The sequence below is a fragment of the Amblyraja radiata genome, chromosome 11 (genome assembly GCF_010909765.2).
Source record: "Amblyraja radiata isolate CabotCenter1 chromosome 11, sAmbRad1.1.pri, whole genome shotgun sequence".
NCBI classification, from domain to species: Eukaryota; Metazoa; Chordata; class Chondrichthyes; order Rajiformes; family Rajidae; genus Amblyraja; species Amblyraja radiata.
In genome coordinates, this window is record NC_045966.1 from 37759431 (window position 1) to 37766217 (window position 6787).

The window sequence follows — 6787 nt, forward strand, 5'->3', positions numbered from 1 at the left end:
TGGTCTACGTTTTTGGAACTATTACAAGCATAAGGTGCAATAGTAATTTTAAAAATAAATAAATAAATAAATAAAAGGTACCAGGATCTGGCAACAGGGGGGTAAAAAAAGACAAAACAACTAAAACAGACTTGGTTGGTAGTCCCCTTTCTGCGGAGTTTAATGTTATAATAGAGCGATTGTTTCTCCTTTCTTTTTCCTTCTTTTCTAGGGTCTACTTTCTTTCTTTACTTCCTTCTCTAACTTCTTTTCTAAGGGGCTTTCTTTTCTCAACACTCTCCTGCATCTTCACGACTCTTGCGCACTTTCTTTACTTTCCTTACTTCTATCTTTTTCTTAAAGCTCAAAAAATGAAGCGGTACAAAAAATGTATTAAGACATATGTGTCGTGTAGTATTGTAACTTACCGTACTTCTAATAAAAATAAAATTAAAAAAAAACAAAAAAAAAACAATACTCCAAATGCTGCCTCAACAACGTCTTGTAAATAAATTTAACACAACGTCTTAACTTCTATAGTCAATTCCATGTATAATGAAGCCTTCTTAGACATCCCATCTATCTGCGACACCACTTTGAAAGAGCTATACACTTACACTCCCAAATCCCTCTACTCTGCAATACCGCCCCAGGGTCCTACCAATCACTGGGAAGGTCCACTGGTTTGACTTCGCAAAATGCAACACACCACACTTACTTGAATTAAACTCCACCTGCCATTCCTCGGCATACTTGCCCAGCTGATCAAGATCCCATTATAATTCTTACTAACTATCTTCACTATCTATGATACCATTTGCTATACATGCCTTACACATTCTCATCCAAATTGTAGATGACAAACAGCAATAGGCCTAGCACAGATCGCTGAGACACACCACTAGTCACAGGCATCCATTCCCAAAAACAACCTTTCACCACCACTGTCTGCTGCCTTGCATTGTTAATTCTGTATACAGGTAGCTAGCTCACCCTGGCTCCCATGCGATCAAATCTTCCAAGCCAGCCTATCATGCCACACCTTTAATAAAAGCCTTGCTGAAGTCCAGATAGACTATATTTATAGCCCTGCCCTCTTTATTACATCTTTAAAAATCTCATTCAAATTGCTGACATGCAATCTCCCACATACAAAATTATGCTGACGATCCCTAACAACCTTTGTCTTTCAAAATGCATTTACATATTATCCTTCAGAATCCTCTGCAGTAACTTGCCTACCACAGATGCTTGGCTTACTGGTCTACTGAGCCTTTTTTAAAAATTGAATCCCTTCTTAAAACAGAGGCACAACATTAGCTTCCCACCCCTCTTCTGTGCTCACCTGTGGCTAACGATGATTTATGTGTCTGATGATGAAAGGGTGCTTGGAATAACTTTTTTAAGAGTTAAATAATTAAAGGCTAATGGGAATAACTTAGATGGGACATCCTGCTCAACATGGATGAGTTGGGCTGAAGGACCTGTTCCCCTGCTATATGACTGTATGACTATAATAGCATCTCATGGGATCTTCATGTGTGTGGGTTTTCCTATGGGTGTTCCCGTGTCCTCCCACATCCAAAGGACGAGCGGGTTTGTAGGTTAATTGCCTCTGTAAATTGCCTCAAGTGTGTAGGGAGTGGATGTGAAGGTGGGATAACATAGAACTAGTGTGAACGGGTGATCGATGGTCTGCATTGACTCAGTGGGCAAAAGGGTCTGGTTCTATGCTGTATCTCTAAAGTAAACTCAAGAGCAAAGTCAAAATTCTATCCCAACTTATTAGAAGGGACAATGAACATAAAATGAATTCTGCATTCTCCAAGTTATATATAAAGACCCATATATTTCTTCTTCTTGCATATGGCGTGCACAGCCTAAAGTTGTAGGTCAATTTATTCTATTTGATCTTTTGTTTGTGCACGTCGGGTTGATTGCATTAGTCAAAACAGGGTGGACCACGTGAAGGTTGCAATTTCCCACCACACGCATATACTGAAAAATGTAAAAATAAAGCAACTGTATGCAGAAAATATTCAAGATAGTAACCAATTTATTTTTAGTAATGCGAACACAAACACCCACGGACACACACACACTGTGCACACAAAAAATATTGCAACAACATTTTTAGTAACTATACATATTTTTTGAAAAATAATTTCTTAATTTTTTGAAGTTCAAAATTGTGAAGTTTTCATACTTGAAATAAATAAACTGAATTCCCAAGGATATGAATGATTAATAACAATAAACCCAAACCCACAGTCTTTCAGTTATACCAAGGATTGGGGTAGTTTCTTCTCATCTTGTGTTCTGGTTATTTTTCCTGTTTATAATCCGGCCTATTTTGAAAAAAATGACATCTAAAATTACTCCATCAGTTTAGAAAAAAAAACAATTTTCATTCAAAGCCATGTAAACCTGTTGACTTGTCATCAGTGGTGTGCTATAAAGTGCTCAGCCATTAGGGCAGCACAGTGGCGCAGTTGATAGAGCTTCTGCCTCAGTGCCAGAGACCTGGGTTCGATCCTGACTTTGGGTGTTGTCTCTGTGTAGTCTGCACGTTCTCTCTCTGACCACATGGGTTTCCTCTGGCTGCTTCTGTTCCCTTCCACATCCCCAAAACGTGCGGGGTTGTAGCTTAATTGGCCCTTGTAAAATTGCCCCGAGTGTGCAGGGAGTGGATATGAAAGTGGGATAACATAGAACTTGTGTGAATGGGTGATCGAAGGTCAGTGTGGACACGGTGAGCTGAAAGGCCCCGTTTCCTTGCTGTGTCTCTAAACTATTACGAAGATTACTCATCTTTCTTTGTCTTTGCTCTGACTAAATTGAGAAAGCATTTTCAAAGATCTTTCAAAGGATAGGAGCCAGGGACAGTTGTATTACTAAGGACAGAACCCCTGATGATTGCTCTCATTATGAAAGTACCTTTTTTTTAAATTTGGAGCCATGTGAGAAAGTGACCCAAGCATGATCAGCAAATGCAATTGTAACAAAATACCTGAAGCACTGCACCTAGGATGTCAGTAAAGGTATTTCTATTAAATGTGAAAATCCATGACTGTTGTAGCACTGCCCATGGCAAATACTCGAGTAGACTGAACAGTAGTATTGTGTACTAATTCCATAATTCTTTTGATATTCATGTGAACCACGGAAGACTGTGATCTGTATCATCTGTAATTATTCACACACCCATCTCTTGTGGTTCAAAGCAGCCTACCATGGAAATATTTATTATTTCAATAGTACCATGCAAATATTTTGCTATCACCACAGAGGAAAGAGCATATCCACTTGCCAAAGCTGGTAGTTTCTTTCTCTGTAACTATTGGCCAAAAGTAGTAAATTACTCTTTGAAGACACTATCGGGTTCATTATAATTTAAAGCCTATCATAAGCACAGCTTTAGTACCATCACTGAATGCAGCGTAGGTTCTGTCAGTTGAATCTCCCTCACCAGCTTTTGGCTCTTTTCTGTCAGAATTTGCTGTCGAAGGATATGGAAATCTTTGCCGGTCTGGAGTTTGCTTTCCCCATTGCTGGTGCTAAAATAAAAACAACGATGAAAGCTGAATAAAGACATAATATTATTAATCATTTCCTTATGGCACTGGTTTACCAGAACACTGTCATACTACCCAGCTCCTTCGATACCAATCTGAATCTAAATATATTTAAGTGGTACCAATAGACCATCTAATTCCAGTCTCATCTCTTACAGATCATGTGGTCCTAAGCTGAAGTCAGGGGAAGGGATGAATGGCATGAAACTGTACTACAGTATTACAGTATAACGCTGTAATGTATTACAGTACTTACTGGCTGAAGCCAACCACAGTACACTTTCCCGTTCCAATGGTAAGGCCCCAGTTTGCTCATGGTTAATGCAAGGAAACTATAATGTAAAATGATAAACTTGGTTTAAAGCTGATCCATGATTACTGTTCGCTATATGACAGCTTTGCCTATTTATATCCTATAGCAGTACTGGCTGATTTTCACAAATCTGCAAATCTGCTGCGTTTGTGCAAGATTCCAAGTCTCTCTTTATTCCAGATCTTGTACACATTCACTCAAATAACTCAAACTTACCATGGCAACTTTTGTCCTATGTTAAACCCTGCTCACCTACAGTATACTCTCATTTTATATAACATCCACTGGTTTCCATTCTCATAACGTCACGACTTCCAAGTTCTCCAATCATCGACAAAGTTCTTCAAGACCTCACCACTCTTTGTGCAATCTTCTGCCTTACATCCCAACTTGCAATTCTCCTGCGTTCTGGGACCCAAATACCACATTGACAATTCATGCAGATTTTTCAGCTTTCTCGTTGTAACCTTCTACTGACAAATTTTCAGATTGCTTTCAGAAGGCTTTAAAGTGATAGAGTCATACATCATTAAAACAGGCCCTCCGACCCAACTTGCCCACACCTGCCAACATGCCCAGCTACACTAGCCACACCTGCCTGCGCTTGGCCCGAATCCCTCCAAACCTGTCCGATCCATGTATATGTTTAACAGTTTCTTAAGCGTTGTGATAGTTCCTGCCTCAACTACCTCACCTGGCAGCTTGTTCCATACACCCACCACCCTTTGTGTGAAAAAGTTACCCTTCCAATTCCTATTAAATCTTTTCTCCTTCACATTAAACCTATGTCCCCTGGTCCTCGATTCATCTACTCTGGGCAACAGACTCTGTGCATCTACCTGATCTATTCCTCTCATTCTCCTTTGACCAAATATCCAGCCATCCGAACAAATTCATGTAGAAATGGAATCTGGTTAATAAGTGCAGGAAACTTCATCTTTATTAAAGGAGAATGTATGTACTTCCAAAATAAACTAATCCCTTAAATACACACATTTTAAAACTGCGAGCCTTGAGTTACCTGTCAAAACCAATTCTACCCTGCTGCACACTATCATTAATCTTGAGACATAAATTGTATTTTGAAGGATATTGCAACAATATGGAATGGCAAGGACCACACTTCAAAATACTTGCTATAAAGGACTTGACATGTCCTGTAGTTATAAAAAGCACTGGATACCTGCAAGTCTATATATTGTTAAAAGGCTTAGTTGGGTTACATCAGCATTTTGTATTAGCAACTACTTACTGGTGTTATATTAGTCATACAAAAAAAAATACTTTTAACCTTTCTAGTGGTTAGGTCAGCAGCAATAGCAGACAACTTAGCTGTGCAACTCAGCATTTTTGTGGTTAAGTTACTTGTCGTAGCCCATGGCAAATATGGGATTACAGTACATACATTGACAAATCAGTCATGAATCTTGCAATTGAGTAAAATTCAATATCCTTGATGCACCCAAAGAAAGGACTGAGCTGAGCAAGGAAACAAGCTCTTTGTCTCAACTTGGCCTTGTTGACCAAGATGCCATTGCCTTGGGCTAGTGCAATAAAATGTTGGTTTGTGCAAGTTATTGGAAATGGCTGATGTCAAATGTATTCAAGTTGTACTAATACTTCAGGATAAAAGAGGGAGAAAAGAGGATGAGAAGACATATGAAGAATAATTTTTGTTCATTGTTAAATAGAATTATGGAGGATAGACAGTACAGAAACCAATTAGTTTCTGTTTTTGAAACAAAGATGACATTCTTTGGTCTGATTCTTAAATTAAAATAGCATATACTACACACCACACAGCATTGAACAGGAAATCAGATGATAAAGATCATAAGTTAGACATGGCCTTCAAAAATCAGCTTGCAAGAGCGATATTATCAAGGAAACAATGTGGAAAAGTTTTTTTAATACAAATTTAAACTAATAGCTGTTTTCATTAAGACTTGTAACTCATGTCAGAGAGATATCAAACGTGTTGCTACAGTTACTCCTTCAAGACTAAAAGCTGGGTAAACCATACAAATAACTCACCTCCTGCTTGCCCTGCGCGCTCCTTCTGTAAAGCTATCAACTAGACAATGTTGATCAACCTTGGCTTGCTTTGCGCAGCATTCCAGACATATTCTGTTGTTTTATACTTTTTTTATTTTTCGACCTTTAAGCATAATGTTGCGGTTCTTGGATTCTTCACTTACAATAAAATAAATATATTTTTTTTAAATATTCATTTGCAAGTTTATTCTTACCTGCATCTTCAACTTTGAGTTGATCTTTCTCGGTTGGAATAATCGGAGGCATGTTCTCATTTTGTGGCAGCAGTGACCAAGAGTCAAAATTTACCCTGTTCCTCTCCATATCTAGAAGCCCACCTTCTTCATTTCCCAGTTCCACAGTCTGTCCTTTTAGAACAGCCGCAGAGGGATCAGTTTCATTTAGCTGGTCACTGGTTGGTGATCTCCTCGATCTAGACCATATCCGTCCAATCAGTTTAAAGGAATTGAAAATTGCTTGTCGATTACTTAATGATGGCCCGCCATGGCTCAAATCTCCATCAATAATATTTGATTCCTTGTTGCTAACCTGTTAGGAGGTAAGAGCTGACAATGTGCATTACAGCAAGCTGTATGAGATTAGTACAAATCCCGAGCTGGAGGTGTTACCGAAACAAAGGGGCAATGAAGAAAGGTCTGTATTTTTTTTTAAAGCCAATGGATGAAATAGACACCATTAAAAAGCCAACTTGGACAAAACTTGTTCAGTAATTTTCTGTTGACAATCAACTGTTTCCCTCTTCTTGCCTTGTTGAATTTTTCCAACATTTTCTGCTTTTATTTCAGATTGAATTCCTCGCAATGACCTGATATTTTCTTCTACTATTTTAGGGGGCAACACATCTGCAGCAGCCCTGGACAAGGCA

General features: G+C 38.7%; 1 long non-coding RNA gene across 1 annotated transcript; it reads right to left on the reverse strand.

Annotated features, from left to right (window-relative positions):
* Window positions 1–2085: 2085 nt before the first annotated feature.
* Window positions 2086–6787, reverse strand: LOC116978780. The gene is made up of 3 exons (XR_004413548.1): window positions 6117–6787; window positions 3449–3536; window positions 2086–2327 (listed from the first exon to the last, which is right to left on the reverse strand). It is a non-coding gene; the product is annotated as an uncharacterized LOC116978780 (long non-coding RNA).